This window comes from Aquarana catesbeiana, linkage group LG01 (genome assembly GCF_042186555.1).
Source record: "Aquarana catesbeiana isolate 2022-GZ linkage group LG01, ASM4218655v1, whole genome shotgun sequence".
NCBI classification, from domain to species: Eukaryota; Metazoa; Chordata; class Amphibia; order Anura; family Ranidae; genus Aquarana; species Aquarana catesbeiana.
Window position 1 is genome coordinate 924,293,751 of NC_133324.1, and position 16,612 is coordinate 924,310,362.

Genomic DNA, 16,612 nt, shown 5'->3' on the forward strand with positions numbered 1-16,612 from the left:
CTAGGCCACTCCAGGACCTTTTAATGTGCTTCTTCTTGAGCCATTCGTTGTTGCCCAGGCTGTGTGTTTTGGGTCATTGTCATGCTGGAATATCCACCCACGACCCTATTTCAATGCCGTGGCTGATGGAAGGAGGTTCTTACCCAAGATTTGATGGTACATGGCCCAGTCCATCGTCCCTTTGATGCGGTGAAGTTGTCTTGTCCCCTTAGCAGAGAAATGTCCCCAAAGTACAATGTTTCCACCTCCATGGTTGATGGTGGGGATGGTGTTCTTGGGATCACAGGCAGCATTCCTCCTCCTCCAAACACGGCGAGTTGAGTTGATTCCAAAGAACTCCATTTTGGTCTCATCTGACAACAACACTCTCACCCAGTTCTTCTCTCAATCATTCAGATGTTCATTAGCAAACTTCAGACGGGCCTGTACTAGAGCAGCGAGAGAGAGAGATTTTATATATAAAATGTCTCTCCCTCCCTCAATATATATATATAAAATGTCTCTCCCTCCCTCAATATATATATATAAAATGTCTCTCCCTCCCTCCCTCCCTCAATATATATATATAAAATGTCTCTCCCTCCCTCAATATATATATATATAAAATGTCTCTCCCTCCCTCAATATATATATATATATATATAAAATGTCTCTCCCTCCCTCAATATATATATATATAAAATGTCTCTCCCTCCCTCAATATATATATATATATATATAAAATGTCTCTCCCTCCCTCAATATATATATATATATATATAAAATGTCTCTCCCTCCCTCAATATATATATATATAAAATGTCTCTCCCTCCCTCCCTCAATATATATATAAAATGTCTCTCCCTCCCTCAATATATATATATATATATATATATATATATATATATATATATATATATATATATCTATATATATATATATATATATAAAATGTCTCTCCCTCCCTCAATATATATATATATATATATATAAAATGTCTCTCCCTCCCTCCCTCCCTCAATATATATATATATATATAAAATGTCTCTCCCTCCCTCAATATATATATATATATATAAAATGTCTCTCCCTCCCTCCCTCAATATATATATATATATATATAAAATGTCTCTCCCTCCCTCAATATATATATATATAAAATGTCTCTCCCTCCCTCCCTCAATATATATATATATATAAAATGTCTCTCCCTCCCTCAATATATATATATATAAAATGTCTCTCCCTCCCTCAATATATATATATATATATATAAAATGTCTCTCCCTCCCTCAATATATATATATAAAATGTCTCTCCCTCCCTCCCTCAATATATATATAAAATGTCTCTCCCTCTATGATTCTAAAAAAAAAAAAAAAAAAGTAAAGCTGCTCACGTTTCCTCAGTCCTGCGCATGCAGCTGCAGTCACGCGTGTCCCCGGGACTTCTGTGAAGAAGATTACTTGCCTGACCATGACCAATCACATTCTTCTGCTGAGTGACATCAGCACGCTGGCTCCGACGGCTTCCCCTCCGCTCTGAAACAGGGAAACATGCCGGGGACAACATCGATCAGTGCGCACTTTTCAGCTCACAAGAGCTTGATGGTCAGAATCATCCGGAGTTGCGATCGCGGCGGGCGGAGAATCGCGATAACGATTCTCCGCGATTAATCGTGCAGCACTAGTCTGTACATGTGCTTTCTAGAGCAGGGCGCTGCAGGATTTCAGTCCTTCATGGTGTAGTGTGTTACAAATTGTTTTCTTGGTGACTATGGTCCATGGAGCTCCAGACCGAGGAAGATTGACCATTATTTTTTGTTTCTTCGATTTGCGGATAATCGCACCAACTGTTGTCACCCTCTCAACAAGCTGCTTGGCGATTGTCTTGTAGCCCATTCCAGCCTTGTGTAGGTCTACAATCTTGTTCCTGACATCCTTGGGCAGCTCTTTGGTCTTGGCCATGGTGGAGACATCTTTTTGATACAGGTAACAAGCTAAGATTAGGAGCACTCCCTTTAAGTGAGTACTCCTAATCTCACCTCGTTACCTGTATAGAAGACACCTGGGAGCCAGAAATCTTACTGATTGATAGGGGATCAAATATTTATTTCATTCATTAACCACTTGCCGCCCGCCCTATTACAGAATGACGGCGGCAAAGTGGCAATCGTTGTTGCGGGGTGTCAGTCTGACACCCTGCAACACCGATCTAGGTAAAGAGTCTCCGACGGAGACTCTTTACCACGTGATCAGCCGTGTCCAATCACGGCTGATCACGATGTAAATAGAAAGAGCCGGTGATCGGCGTTTCCTCACTCGCATCTGACAGACGCGAGTAGAGGAGAGCCAATCGGCTGCTCTCCTGACAGGGGGGGGGGGGGTCTGTGCTGATTGTTTATCAGCACAGCCCCCCCTCGGATCCTACCCAGGACCACCAGGGAAGCCGCCCAGGCCCACCAGGGAAGCGATTCACACTGGACCACCAGGTATGCCCCTAGACCACCAGGGAAATGCCACTGTGTGCCCAGGCAGCTGCCAGTCAGTGCCCACTTCAATGCCTACCACTGCCAGTGCCACCAGGGATACCCATCAGTGCCATCTATCAGTGCCCAGCAGTGCCGCCTATCAGCGCCACCCTATCAGTGCCCAGCAGTGCCGCCTTTCATTGCCCATCAGTGCCCATCAAAGCCGCCTATCAATGCCCATCAGTGCTGCATATGAGTGCCACCCATCAGTGCCGCCTACCAGTGCCCATCAGTGCCCGCTCATTGGTGCCACCTCATCGGTGCCGCCGTATCAGTGCCTGTCAGTGCCGCCTTATCAGTTCCCATCAGTGAAAGAGAAAACTTACTTATTTACAATTTTTTTTAACAGAAACAAAAGCAAAACTTTTATTTATTTTTTTTTTAATTTTCGGTCTTTTTTTATTTGTTTAGCAAAAAATAAAAACCGCAGAGGTGATCAAATACCACCAAAAGAAAGGTCTATTTGTGGGAACAAAATGATAAAAATTAAGTTTGGGCACAGTGTAGCATGACCGCGCAATTGTCATTCAAACTGCGACAGCGCTGAAAGCTGAAAATTTGTCTGGGCAGGAAGGTGTCGAAGTGGTTAAAATGCAAATCAATTTTATAACTTTTTTTTGAAATGTGTTTTTCTGGATATTTTTGTTGTTATTCTGTCTCTCACTGTTAAAATAAACCTACCATTAAAATTATAGACTGATCATTTCACTGTCAGTGGGCAAATGTATAAAATCAGCAGGGGATCAAATACTTTTTTTCCCTCACTGTAGCGCCATCTAATGTCCAAATGTGGTATTTTCCATTTTCAATTAATGAAAAACATTCCAGCACTGAATTAGTCAAATGACATTTGCACAGGACAAATGTACATTCACTTTCACTGGATATATATTTATATATACATATATATAATATGTATATATATTTTTTGTACAAATACCCCCATAGAGATGACAAGGAGGTTAAAGGGGGGGGGGGGGATATTCATAGGTCAGTGGAGAAAGGGTAGATACATGCCGAGATCACATAGCGGGAGGAATGAGACGAAGAGATCCTTTAGCTTAATCTTCTTACAAGTGGAAACATCCTCTCCCTATTGTTAGTATTACAATAGAATGATTAAATGGAACTGAATCCCTGCTGGCCGATGTTTCTTAGGAATTTTTTAATTATATGTGATTTGGACAATAAAGTCTCTCGGCCTCAGTTTAGCCTCCAATCCAACAACGTCTTCATTGAGCTGTTATGGTGACACCCGATAATTATACAGTACTTTTAATTGTACAGTTCAGGCCTCTTTTACAGGTAATTTGTCAAAAAGAAAAATAACTAGGTGAAAAGCCTTTGGTTGAAGCTGTCCTGACTCGCATACTAGTTTTGGCGCAGTCATGATAGGAGACATCACAAGTCAGAGAATGATATGTCAGAGAATTCTCACACAATTATGGCTTGTTCCTACATTTCCATAAAGCTGCTTATGCTCTTATCCCCTTCACTGCCAAAGGACCGAAGATTAGTTACCCCCCCCCCCCCCCCCAATCATTATATATTTTGTAAAATCAGAGACCCTGGAGAATAAAATAGCCGTAGTTGCAATTTTTATGTTACATGAAATTAGCACAGCCGTTTATGAAGCACAAATTTACAGTAAAAAAAATACACTGTTAATTGTAGGGCTCATTACCTACAGGCCGTCAGTTCCGGTCAGCGACGCTACCCACAGGCCGTCAGTTCCGGTCAGCGACGCTACCCACAGGCCGTCGGTTCCGGTCAGCGACGCTACCCACAGGCCGTCGGTTCCGGTCAGCGACGCTACCTACAGGCCGTCGGTTCCGGTCAGCGACGCTACCTACAGGCCGCCGGTTCCGGTCAGCGACGCTACCCACAGGCCGTCGGTTCCGGTCAGCGACGCTACCTACAGGCCGTCGGTTCCGGTCAGCGACGCTACCTACAGGCCGTCGGTTCCGGTCAGCGACGCTACCTACAGGCCGTCGGTTCCGGTCAGCGACGCTACCTACAGGCCGTCGGTTCCGGTCAGCGACGCTACCTACAGGCCGTCGGTTCCGGTCAGCGACGCTACCCACAGGCCGTCGGTTCCGGTCAGCGACGCTACCCACAGGCCGTCGGTTCCGGTCAGCGACGCTACCCACAGGCCGTCGGTTCCGGTCAGCGACGCTACCCACAGGCCGTCGGTTCCGGTCAGCGACGCTACCCACAGGCCGTCGGTTCCGGTCAGCGACGCTACCCACAGGCCGTCGGTTCCGGTCAGCGACGCTACCCACAGGCCGTCGGTTCCGGTCAGCGACGCTACCCACAGGCCGTCGGTTCCGGTCAGCGACGCTACCCACAGGCCGTCGGTTCCGGTCAGCGACGCTACCCACAGGCCGTCGGTTCCGGTCAGCGACGCTACCCACAGGCCGTCGGTTCCGGTCAGCGACGCTACCTACAGGCCGTCGGTTCCGGTCAGCGACGCTACCTACAGGCCGTCGGTTCCGGTCAGCGACGCTACCTACAGGCCGTCGGTTCCGGTCAGCGACGCTACCTACAGGCCGTCGGTTCCGGTCAGCGACGCTACCTACAGGCCGTCGGTTCCGGTCAGCGACGCTACCTACAGGCCGTCGGTTCCGGTCAGCGACGCTACCTACGGGCCAACAGTTAACTAAATAAATGCCCTAAAATTATTGCTCTTACTCCAGCATGCATGGTGATAATGAATGTGTACCTTACTCAACATATTCATGCATAGGCAACCCCCAACATATGCTTTTACATACATATGTATGTGGGGGTTGGGAGGGCTCTTGGGTGTACCTTTTTCTTATTCTCTAACCACTTACTGTTACATAGGGGACCAGTCAGTACCTATAGCAAATATGATTGCATTTTTACTGTGACAGTTTCTTTTTAATGAGACAATATGATGTCTCCCGTGCACTACACTGAAGCTAATGGGGCACAGATAATGTTCCATTAGCTTCTTCCCAGTTCACAGCAGCCAGGGATAGTGACATCAGAAACCAAAAGTCTCTTCCAGATTCTTACTAGCTAGGAGAGACCATCAAATGGACATTCGCTAGCATCCCCCCTTCTACCCAGTGACACCCGCCATGTGGGTCCTGTGTCTGCAGGTTGGATAGCAGAGCCTGGGAAACATGGCAGGACAGGGTGGGGGCCCGTGTATGAGATTCAGTCACAGTAAAAGGGTTAAGTGCTGTTGCTCAGCCACACCATGACGCCTGCAACCAAACAATTCTGTCCAAATTGGCACCAGTTGCTTTACAAACACAGAAAATCTCTGCCTTTGTTATGATTGCAGGCAGCGTGCAGTCAAAGGTCTGAAGTCCGACTGATAGTCCGACCGATATCTCCGAATGTCCTATTCAGTAATTCCCAGAGGTGTGTGACACCAAAACACTGACCTGTTCTAGCTGTGCTATGATGTCGTTTATTTGGCACGATCTGTAGCGCAATGATATGAAGTAACCCATAGGAGCAAAAAACACAGCAGCTCTCACCAGTGCTTATTTGTGATTGGTTGCATTAAGTTCACAAATAGCAACACCATGCTGGTATAGGTTGACGTCCAGTAGGGTTACACCAATACTGATAGCGGTATCCGTGCTGATGCTGAGTATTTGCACAAGTACTCGTGCAAATGCTCCGATGACTTTGCGGTGCGATTTGAGCCCATACAAAATGAATGCTCTTGCTCATTTATTTTTTGCTTTTGTGTGTACCAATGTGAAGATTTCTCATCGCTTCCTGCCCAAGAAATTCGACAGAGAATTGAAGGAAATTTCCTGAAGTGAAGTCCCCCCTTTTTAGACTGGAGGTCTGCCGATATGGGTTTTTCTGTGGACGATGCCGATATTTAGAAATCGGGGCGGCCGATGGCCGATATATGTTGGCTATTTTTGCGGCCGATATTTTAGGCCTATTTTTTTTTTCTTTTTCCTTCATCTCAGAAAGTCTAGGGTGGAGAGGTGGGGAGGAGGTTATTGTTTAGGGTAGAGAGGTGGGGTGCAGCCTATCAGTGTCCATCAGTGCCACCTCATTAGTGCCCACCAGTTCAGCCTGTCAGTGTCCATCAGTGCAGCCCATCAGTGCCACCTCATTAGTGTCCATTAGTACCCACCAGTACCACCTCATTAATGCCCACCAGTGCAGCCTATCAGTGTCCATCAGTGCCACCTCATTGGTGTCCAGTGCCAACCAGTGTATCTCATGAGTTCCCATCAGTGCCACCTTATCAGTGCATCCCATCATTGCCCATCAGTGCCAACCAGTGAAGCCCATCAGTGCAGCCCATCAGTGCCAACGAGTGCATCCCATCAGTGCAGCCCAGTGTCCATCAGTGCATACCACCAGTGCAGCCTAGTGCCAACCAGTGCCCACAAGTGCATCACATCAGTGCCCACAAGTGCATCACATCAGTGCCCACAAGTGCATCACATCAGTGTAGCCCATCAGTCCCAACTCATCAGTGCCCACCAGTACAGCTCATCAGTGCCCACCAGTACAGCCTAATAATGTAAAACTGCCACCTCAGCAGTGCCCACCAGCGGAGCGCTCCTGGCTCCGTCCCGTCCCCTCGCCTGGCCACAGACAGCTCCACTCGTCTGACGTGCTGCGCGGCCTGCCTCTGCCTCCGGACTACAATCCCCAGAATGCAGTGCGGCCAGTAACAGCCAATCGGCGGCCGCCGCTGCCGACTTCCTCCACGGACAAAAAAAAGAGTCAGCAGACAGCGGCCGTGATAGCAGCCGTTTAGACTAGATGGCAGGCGGCCGGGGGGGGGATTTCCACCCAGCACGCCCCCTGCCTCGAATCCCTCACAATCAGCCTTTTTCCCATAATAATCGGCCGATGCCGATTTCTTTAAAAAGGCGAAATATCGGCCGATATATTGGTCGACCTCTATTTTAGACAGTTCTCTCCAGAACAGGTGTTCTCATTGGGTGATTTTTTTTTTTTTTTTTTTTTTCCCCCTTACCTCGTGTTCTAGGGAGAAAACCAACCTATTAGCCTTCTATGAGGAGGAGAGCTGCCATCTAGATAAAGGAAGGCCCGTAGACGTGGTGTATCTGGATTTTGCAAAGGCATTTGATACAATTCCCCATAAATGTTTACTGTACAAAATAAGGTCCGTTGGCATGGACCATAGGGTGAGTACATGGATTGAAAACTGGCTACAAGGGTGAGTTCAGAGGCTGGTGATAAATGAGGAGTACTTGGAATGGTCAGGGGTGGGTAGTGGGGTCCCCCAGGGTTCTGTGCTGGGACCAATCCTATTTTAATTTGTTCATAAATGATCTGGAGGATGGGATAAACAGTTCAATCTCTGTATTTGCAGATGATACTAAGCTAAGCAGGGCAATAACTTCTCCGTAGAATGTGGAAACCTTGCAAAAAGACCTGAACAAATTAATGGGGTGGGCAACTACATGGTAAATTAGGTTTAATGCAGAAAAATGTAAAATTATGCATTTAGGTGGCAAAAATATAAGAAATATAAATGCAATCTACTCATTAGGGGGAGAACCTCTGGGGTAATCAAGGATGGAAAAGGACCTGGGGGACTAGTAGATGATAGGCTAGAATATATGCATTAGAAAGGGGATCAACTCCAGAGATAAAACTATAATTCTCCCACTCTACAAAACTCTGGTCCGGCCGCACCTGGAGTATTGTGGGCACCTGTCCTCGGGAAGGATATACTGGAACTGGAGAGAGTCCAGACAAGGGCAACAAAACTAATAAAGGGACTGGAGGACCTCAGTTATGAGGAAAGGTTACGAGCACTGAACTTGTTCTCTCTGGAGAAGAGACGTTGAGAGGGGAAATGATTTCAAGGTGACCCCACAATAGGGATAAAACGATTCCGCGAAAGGTAAATTAAAGTGGTGTCATGGACGAAATTATAGTTTTTAAATAAAAATACCCCTATAATACACAAGCTTAATGTATTCTAGTAAAGTTAGTCTGCAAACTAAGGGCTGTTTTGTTAGTTTATAGCAGTAGTTTGGTATTTTATAAACCTACAGCAGACCGTGGCCATCTTAAGTGTGGGCATCTGAAGCCAGACTGTATTTCTTCCTGGATCTCATCCTTGCAGATCTCACACATGCTCAGTGCAGCACAAGTGGTGTAATAGGTTTTAGGTCAGGTTTCCATAGCAACGGCAGTGTCAGAGGAAGTTGCTGCCCCTTCCCAGAAGGCATTGCAAACAGGAAATGAGGCGATGGGCCACGGCCAGGGAGGAGGAAGTGAAAAATGAAGACAGCAGATATACAGTAGGTGCTGAGAAAAAAAAATTAAAAATATCCAATTCGTTTACAGTGCACAGTTTAGTGAGGGATGCTGAAGAGTTGTAAAAGTGAGTGGAACTCCACTTTAAAAAGACACACGGCCATGCTCCAAAATTAGAAGAGAAGCGGTTTAACCTTAAACTGCGTAGAGGGTTCTTTACTGTAAGAGCGATAAGAATGTGGAATTCTGTTCCACAAACAGTGGTCTCAGCAGGGCGCATCGATAGTTTGAAAAAACTATTAGCTAAGCACCTGAACGACCACAACATACAGGGATATACAATGTAATACTGACATATAAGCACACACATAGGTTGGACTTGATGGACTTGTGTCTTTGTTTAAACCTCACCTACTATGTAACTAAAAAATGTTGGAATTCCCATCACTTTCATTTTCAGTGACCATGATCACCAATACAAATAGTGGGTAACTCTCCCCAATGTGTACACAGACAGCAATTGAACCTGGACAGAAGGTCTTCCCCCTTCCCGGTTCAAAACATTTTGCTCAGAGATGTACTGTAAAGAAGAACTATCACCAGGAAAAGGAAGAAACCCCCCCCCCCAAAAAAAAAAACAGCTTTCGTGCACCAGGGGGTCCCTGTGTGTATGGTACTTGGGCCCCATCAAAATCCAAGTAGTAAATGTTAAAGTAGAACTATAGTCAAAACTTTTTTATTTTGGATAGATTACGGAAGGGTTATAACTCCCTTCAGTTTTATTCTTTTGCCATCTGTGTCCCATTGGGGGGATTTCCCTTCACTTCCTGTCCCATAGCCAAAACATGAAGTGAAAGGAAATCCCTGAAAATTTAGGGAATTCCTTGTAGACCCCCAGGTCACCAGAACTAGTGTCCCTATTGGAGGATTTCCCCTCTCTTACTTTTCCGTGGACAGCCCAAAATTTGCGATTCTTTTACTTTCACTTTCGGTGATAACAGTAAATGGAACAAAAAGAGAGGGGGAATCTCCTTAAAGTGGAGTCTGTCACCCCCCCCCCCAAAAAAAAATGATAGCCGGTCCCCTACTGCACATACGTGAAGCGCGCTGCACTTTCTAACTTGCCCATCGGAGGAGGGTAGGACTTCTGGGAGACTTCGCCGCAGTGACGTCCCTCAGAAGTGGGCATGGGTACCTGTCAAAAATGGGTACCCGTCCCCCCCTCCCCCCTGAAAGGTGCCAAATGTGGCACCAGAGGGGAGGAGGAAGCAGATAAGTGGCGCTTCCACTTTTGGGTGGTACTCCGCTTTAAAAGGGGCACAGGCAGTAGTAAATAAGTGTTCTGATTAGAGCTGCACGATTAATCATTTAGAATTGAGATCACCATTTTTTCCCCTCACAATCTTAGCAAAGCATTTTCCAGATTCTATACAGAGTTCTCTGCTCAAGCTGACAGCTGTCAAGAAAAAAAAAAACAGGCAGTCTGCCAAGTTTCACATTTCTCAGCAGCTGAACTAACTATAAACATTGTGATGTTTTGTTCTTTAGATAAAAGGAGTGAACATTGTAAATGAGGGAAGTTTAACTACTTAAAGACACTTGTTGGTTTCAAGTTATAATCATTATTTTTTCCTAGAAAATTATTTAGAACCCCATACATTTATTTTATATAATATTTTAGCAGAGACCCTAGAGGATAAAATGGTGGTTGTTGCAAAATGTTATGTCATGCTGTATAGAATGCATTAAGATAAAGAAAACACCTGCTTTTACAACTCCTTTATGTCATGTCTTTGCCCTTTCTATTTGCCAGATTATTGTGCTCTCTCCAGCAAATATCTTGCTTTTGTCACTCCTGCTGCCATCCGTATATTTACTATCGACCTTTGGCTTGTTCCTCCAACTATGCTTCTGCTTGAGCCCAACCTGCAACCACTTGTTACCAACCTTTGGCTTGTTTACTGACTACCCTTTTGTTTGATCCTTACCTGCTACATGTGTCACTGGACCCCATCTTGCTCACCTCCTGATGGAACAATACTGAGCACTGTGACCTGGTGCTAACACACAGCTAAACCCATCTCCACCATCAGGAGCTCTGTTTAGTACTTAGACCTCACACCACGGATGAGCCCGTGTCATCCGCCAGGGTGATCTTCTTGTATACCTATCCTTCTGGTGGTGAGAGTCTTTCCACTGCTATAGCTACTGGTCTCCGTACCTGACCCCTGACTGTGACAGAGGGCCATACAGGGCTGCATACACTTTTTAAGAAGTGTAAGCACTTGGGGCTACTATATCGCTATATTAAAAAATAAATAAAAAATAAGCTCACATTTGTAACAGCAGCATGCTTTACAAATCTGCATTGCGCTTCACTTTCTTTAGGACTCTTGAAGCCAGCAGAGTGCAGTTAAAGTCAATGAAGAGCCTGGTCTCCAGCGTGAGGGCCCACCTAAGCAAACAGCTTAAACCGTTCTAGTTCTGTACACCAAGGGCATCTTCCCCATCACACTGCACAGTTTTTGATAACTTGTGTTGATCGGACACTGTGACCAGTTGTACGATGCTCATTGATATTGATCTACAGCGGTGTACTCTGTCGGTGAAGTGCAGGCCATGTGGCGCCAGGATCACATTAGGTGTAATGAGAAGCCGGAAAGCTTGGTGTTGTGTTTTGGTTCTCTGATGCTGGCTGGGCTCCAGCTTCTTGCTTATTAGGTAACCCTCCCGTCACGTCTGGCTCCCCCCCACCCCGGGGCAAGCATGGTATGGCTCATCGCTGTGTGAGCTTGGCACTCCTGTATAAATCATCACTATCCCCTGTAGGAGTCAGCCCACTACCACCTGGCAGCAGATTCCATTTTAATAAGCTCCTCACCTTAGATCAAAGCTCTAGATTATGTTGACTAATTGGAGACTGCTGTGTAATTAAAATAATTTTATGAGTAAGTCTCGAGGAGAATGACAGTCAATTACTGCTAGGTTCAGAGCAAAGGCAGGTTCTGTGAGGATCTTTGAGGGATTCCATAACTAGGGTTTGTTAAAATGAATTTTCGAATGTGATCTCGCACCATGCATTATAGATGACTACAAGGTAATGTATATGTTTAGTCTCCTGATAATTAAACCCTGTAAGGAATCATTGACTTCTCTCGCTATGCCTGTTGCATGTGTTAAAGGAATCCTGTCAGTTGACTAAAATAATCTAACTGGCAGTAGAAGAACTGTTCTGTTCGACTTATTGTTGGCCCATGTCACGCTGCAGCCTTAGGCTGGCCATAGATGGTGCGAATTATTACCCATGGTTGCAGGAAAGAAATTTGCACGATTCCCTCATCAACACAAACCGTGCTGACAGGGGAATCCCATCTGTCGAGCCATTGTCTGCTCCTGGCGGGGGAAACTGTCCCCATCTGGAGAAGACAGTGATTGTTGTTAGCGGCTATAGCAGCCACTAAGTGAATCCTGTAGGATGGTTGTACACAAGTTGATTGATCAATCAACTTGGTACATTCAGCCTGCCCATACACTGTTCTAATCTTGGCCAGTTCAACATTCGAACCGTCTATGGCCGACCTTAGTCACACTCTCCAGCATTCCACACTTCCATGAGTGTCAGATACCTTTGTCCCCCACTGGGCACTGCGGCTTCATCTTCTGACTCCCTATTTCACCAATGTGCCCTATAGTGATGTAGGGGTCAATAGAAAGGACACATGCACAATGGGGGACACATGCATCCAACACTCCAATAACCGTTGAATGCTAATGAAGCCTAATAAAAATGGCCATACGTTCCAAGGTTCTTCTCCTTCTACTTCACTGCATATTGTAGTCAGACAGTTGGCACCTGCATTCGTCAAAATACCAGAAACATGGCTACATGTAATGGATCTGAATGCAGGTGCTCTTCAGCCGACAATTTTCCACTCTGTGTTCTTTTGGATTTTCAGATCGAAAGATGTTGGGCAGGAGGGTGCCAATAGGGCCACTCAAGGCTGGACCTTTTGGCTGCTTCATCAGGAAATGGCTGAAACTGTCTCCATGTATGGCCGACTTGAGGCTGCAGTGCTTGCAGGGAGGGAAGGTTAGAGACATAGGTTGCTAAAGAGCTAAGTATGATACTTCTTTTACTGTAGAGACCTGCTAGGTGAATATTTTTCTTAGGAGACAGACAAGGTCAATTAACCACTTGAGCCCCGGACCATTTGGCTGGTAAAAGACCAGAGCACTTTTTGCAATTCGGCATTGCGTCGCTTTAACTGACAATTGCGCGGTTGTACGACGTGGCTCCCAAACAAAATTGACGTCCTTTTTTCCCCACAAATGGAGCTTTCTTTTTGTGGTATTTGCTCACCTCCTGCGGTTTTTATTTTTTGCGCTATAAACAAAAATAGAGCGACATTTTTGAAAAAAAAAAAAGCAATCATTTTTACATTTAGCTATAATAAATATCCCCAAAAAATATATAAAAAAAAAAACATGTTTTCCTCCGTTTAGGCCTATACGTATTCTACATATTTTTGGTAAAAAAGAAATTGCAATAAGCGTTTGGTTTGCGTAAAAGTTATAGCGTCTACAAAATAAGGGATAGTTTTTATGGTATTTTTATTAATTTTTTTTTTTTTCTTTTACTAGTAATGGCGGCGATTTTTTTTTTTTTTTTCGTGACTGCGACATTATGGCAGACATTTTTGGCGCTTTGGGACCATTCACATTTATACAGCGATCAGTGCGATTAAAAATGCACTGATTACTGTGTAAATGTCACTGGCAGTGAAGGGGTTAACCAGGAGGGGGTGCTGCAGGGGTAAAGTGTGTCCTAGGGAGTGATTCTAACTGTGGGGGGGGAGGGGCTATGTGTGACACGACACTGATCACCGCTCCCGATTTACAGGGAGCGGTGATCAGTGTCATTGTCACTAGGCAGAACGGGGAAATGCTTGTTTACATTAGCATTTCCCCATTCTTCCTCTCCGTGAGACGATCGCAGGTATCCCCGCGGACATCGAATCCGCGGGACCCACGGTCGGACTCACGGAGCTTGCGGCGATCTCGCGAGATCACGTACAATAACATGATTTCGCGCAGCGGAGCCAACCTGTAAAACTGCGGCGGCTGGTCCACAAGCGGTTAAAAAGAACCCTAAACTGTGAAAGCTGTGCCCAAAAAGCTAATTAGAGAGGAAAAATAAGACGACTAGTCTCCAGTATTTCCTGTGATCTCCCTTTTTTTTAGATGTTTTTTTTCTCGTTTCTGACTTACTGTCTATGTTTTGTACACTGTTATGAAGAAGAATACACTGCTCTCCAGTGGCCATCATGGCAGAGGCAGGGCTTTGCTTTCTCATGTCAGAGCTGCACTCTTGATGACTGGAAGCAGCAGGTAGGATGAAGGAAGCTACAGATCTACTGAATAAATGAAGCAGAAGCAGGGAGATTCTTGCACTGCAGATCCTCAGGTGCAGCTTCCTCTCCAGCAGGGAGGACAATGTACAGCACAGTAGTGACATCACCAATTCTCCTTTCAAATTCCCTGAGACTAGCAATCAGAGGCAGCTCCTTGGTTGATCTTATACTGGCGATATACAGCTATGAGGCTTCGGGCCACTGTGTCAATAGACGCCTGACTTGGGAACAAGCATGCACTAGTGCACCCCTAGCAAGCAGCTTGCTAGAGGGTATGGAAGGCCAGTGGGTCCTGGAGCATCAGCGGGGGGACCCCAGAAGAGGAGGATCGAGGCAGCTTTGTCCAAAACCATTACACAGGGCAGGCAAGTGTAACAAGTTTAATATAAAAAAAAACCAAAACAAAACAAAGATTATTTACAATCAATTTAATGAATATTAAAAAACCTTAAGGCTTTACAACCACTTTACTGAAATAAGCGGTTACATGCAAAACAGTGGCTGCACTGTCCGTTGACTTTACAGAGTACAAACCTGACAGCCGCTGCTGTCCGCACACACAGTGTAGGTACCGTTTAGTACCCCCAGTAAGAATCTAGCCCATGTGAATGTAGCCTTATGTACCCAATATCTCTTCCACGTTCACCAATTTTAAATCATATACAGACAGATGAAAACTCATATATAATGAGAAGCCAGCTGTAACACCTCCCTCACCATTATCTGTGCTGACCCTAAACCTGAAATACGAGTTGTCTAACCGAGAATGACTTCTGCTGACACACAAATATACATGAGAACATTTTTTTGGAGTTCTCACAGCGACAACCATCTGGGAAATGCGTGTTTGATGATAGATTACTTCTGGGAGTTTGAAGTCCCATTATAGTCCTCGGTGAGGACAAGACCCAGCCTGATCTTGGCTTGACTGTGCAGGTATGATGGGGGGTTGGGGCCGGGATCGGAGCGAGCATGGACCTCCCTGGGCCTAATTCACATAATAGATCAACTTTCTGGACCTTTTCAATGCAGAGGATTCCTTGAAATTACTTTCTGGTCTCAGGGGACCCCTGCTAAAAATTACAATATCTACAACTCCTAATACATTGGTGTGATGGTCAGCGGGAAGAATGTTCCTTACACTTTTGGTGATTGGGAAGAATTATTTACAGATAGCTAAAAAGACCAGTGGCGTCATGGGGAACTTACCTGAGAGGCAGAAATTGTTCACTGCTCAAGGAACCCTTAGCACCCTCTGAAGGAACCCTAGAGTTTCATGGAACCTTGGTTGAGAAAGACTGTAATAGAGAGTATAAGAGCTGGCCTCTTCTCAGAGTCATACAGCATTTCCTTTCCATGTTTTCTTTTAATGAAGAATTCCAGGTATGGATATTTATTTGCAGTTAAATTGGTCCAGTGTAAATATGCATATTGCCATACTTGGCCGATGCCCCAGGAATCTGGAAACCACTGAAGAATACACCACTCTCCAGTGATCTCCACTAGCTTCCTGGTCCCGTGCTGAGTGGTAGCCCTGCTGCATTCTGAATACAAAGTCTCTCGCTTGGCTTGGTTGTCGTTTAGAGAACACTTTGCCCTTTCTCAATAAATGCAAAGTGTTCTCTGGACGAGGTGGAGGTCATGACAACATTTTGTTTTCTTCTGTTAGATTAAGATCAGTTTCTGCAAGCACACCAATATACCTGCTGATCCTGCTAGAAATGCTGTGTCCTTGAAGCCCAGTTCACACTCCAGTGTTTTGTAGCTTGTGGCTCGAAGCTCAAAAACACTCAACAAGCAAAAAACTATTGTTTTCAGTAGCCCTTGTCCACATCTGAGTGTTCTGTCGCTTGTACCAAAACGCCCGATGCTCAAAAAAATGTACATCAGCTACTTTTCAGGCAGAATTGAATATTGTTGTTCCACTGAATGGACTTGAGTGGAAACGCTTGAAAATTGCAAAATACTTTTCATACCGTGTGTGTCCCCGAAAATAAGCCCGGGTCTTCTAATAATTTTGGCAACAAAAGACACAGTAGGGCTTATTTTCGGGGTAGGGCTTATTTTCGGGGTAGGTCTTACCATGTAATGGGCTGTCTTCTCTCCCTCTCTCTCTCTCCCTGCCTCACAGGAATCCCCAGTGTGAACCCAGTTAAAATGCTTGTAAAATCCTATAATCCACTCTATTACAGTATTATATAATGTACAATGTGTGTGTTTCTGTAATATAATTGTGCCCAATTAACTTAGTTTTAGCGCCGCTCTGCGCTTCTGTGACCCGCCGGAGCTCTCTTCCCCACAATTATATTACAGAAACGCATACATTGTACATTATATACTACTGTAATAGAGTGGATTATAGGATTTTACAAGCATTTTAAACTAGGGCTTATTTTCGGGGTACGGCTTATATTGCAGCCCTCCTGGAAAATAACGCTAGGTC

The 16,612-nt window shown here is 45.1% G+C and overlaps 1 protein-coding gene across 1 annotated transcript in view; it reads left to right on the forward strand.

The window, feature by feature from the left end:
- DNAAF9 (dynein axonemal assembly factor 9) overlaps positions 1–16,612 on the forward strand; it is a 174,044-nt gene that overhangs the window by 15,857 nt on the left and 141,575 nt on the right.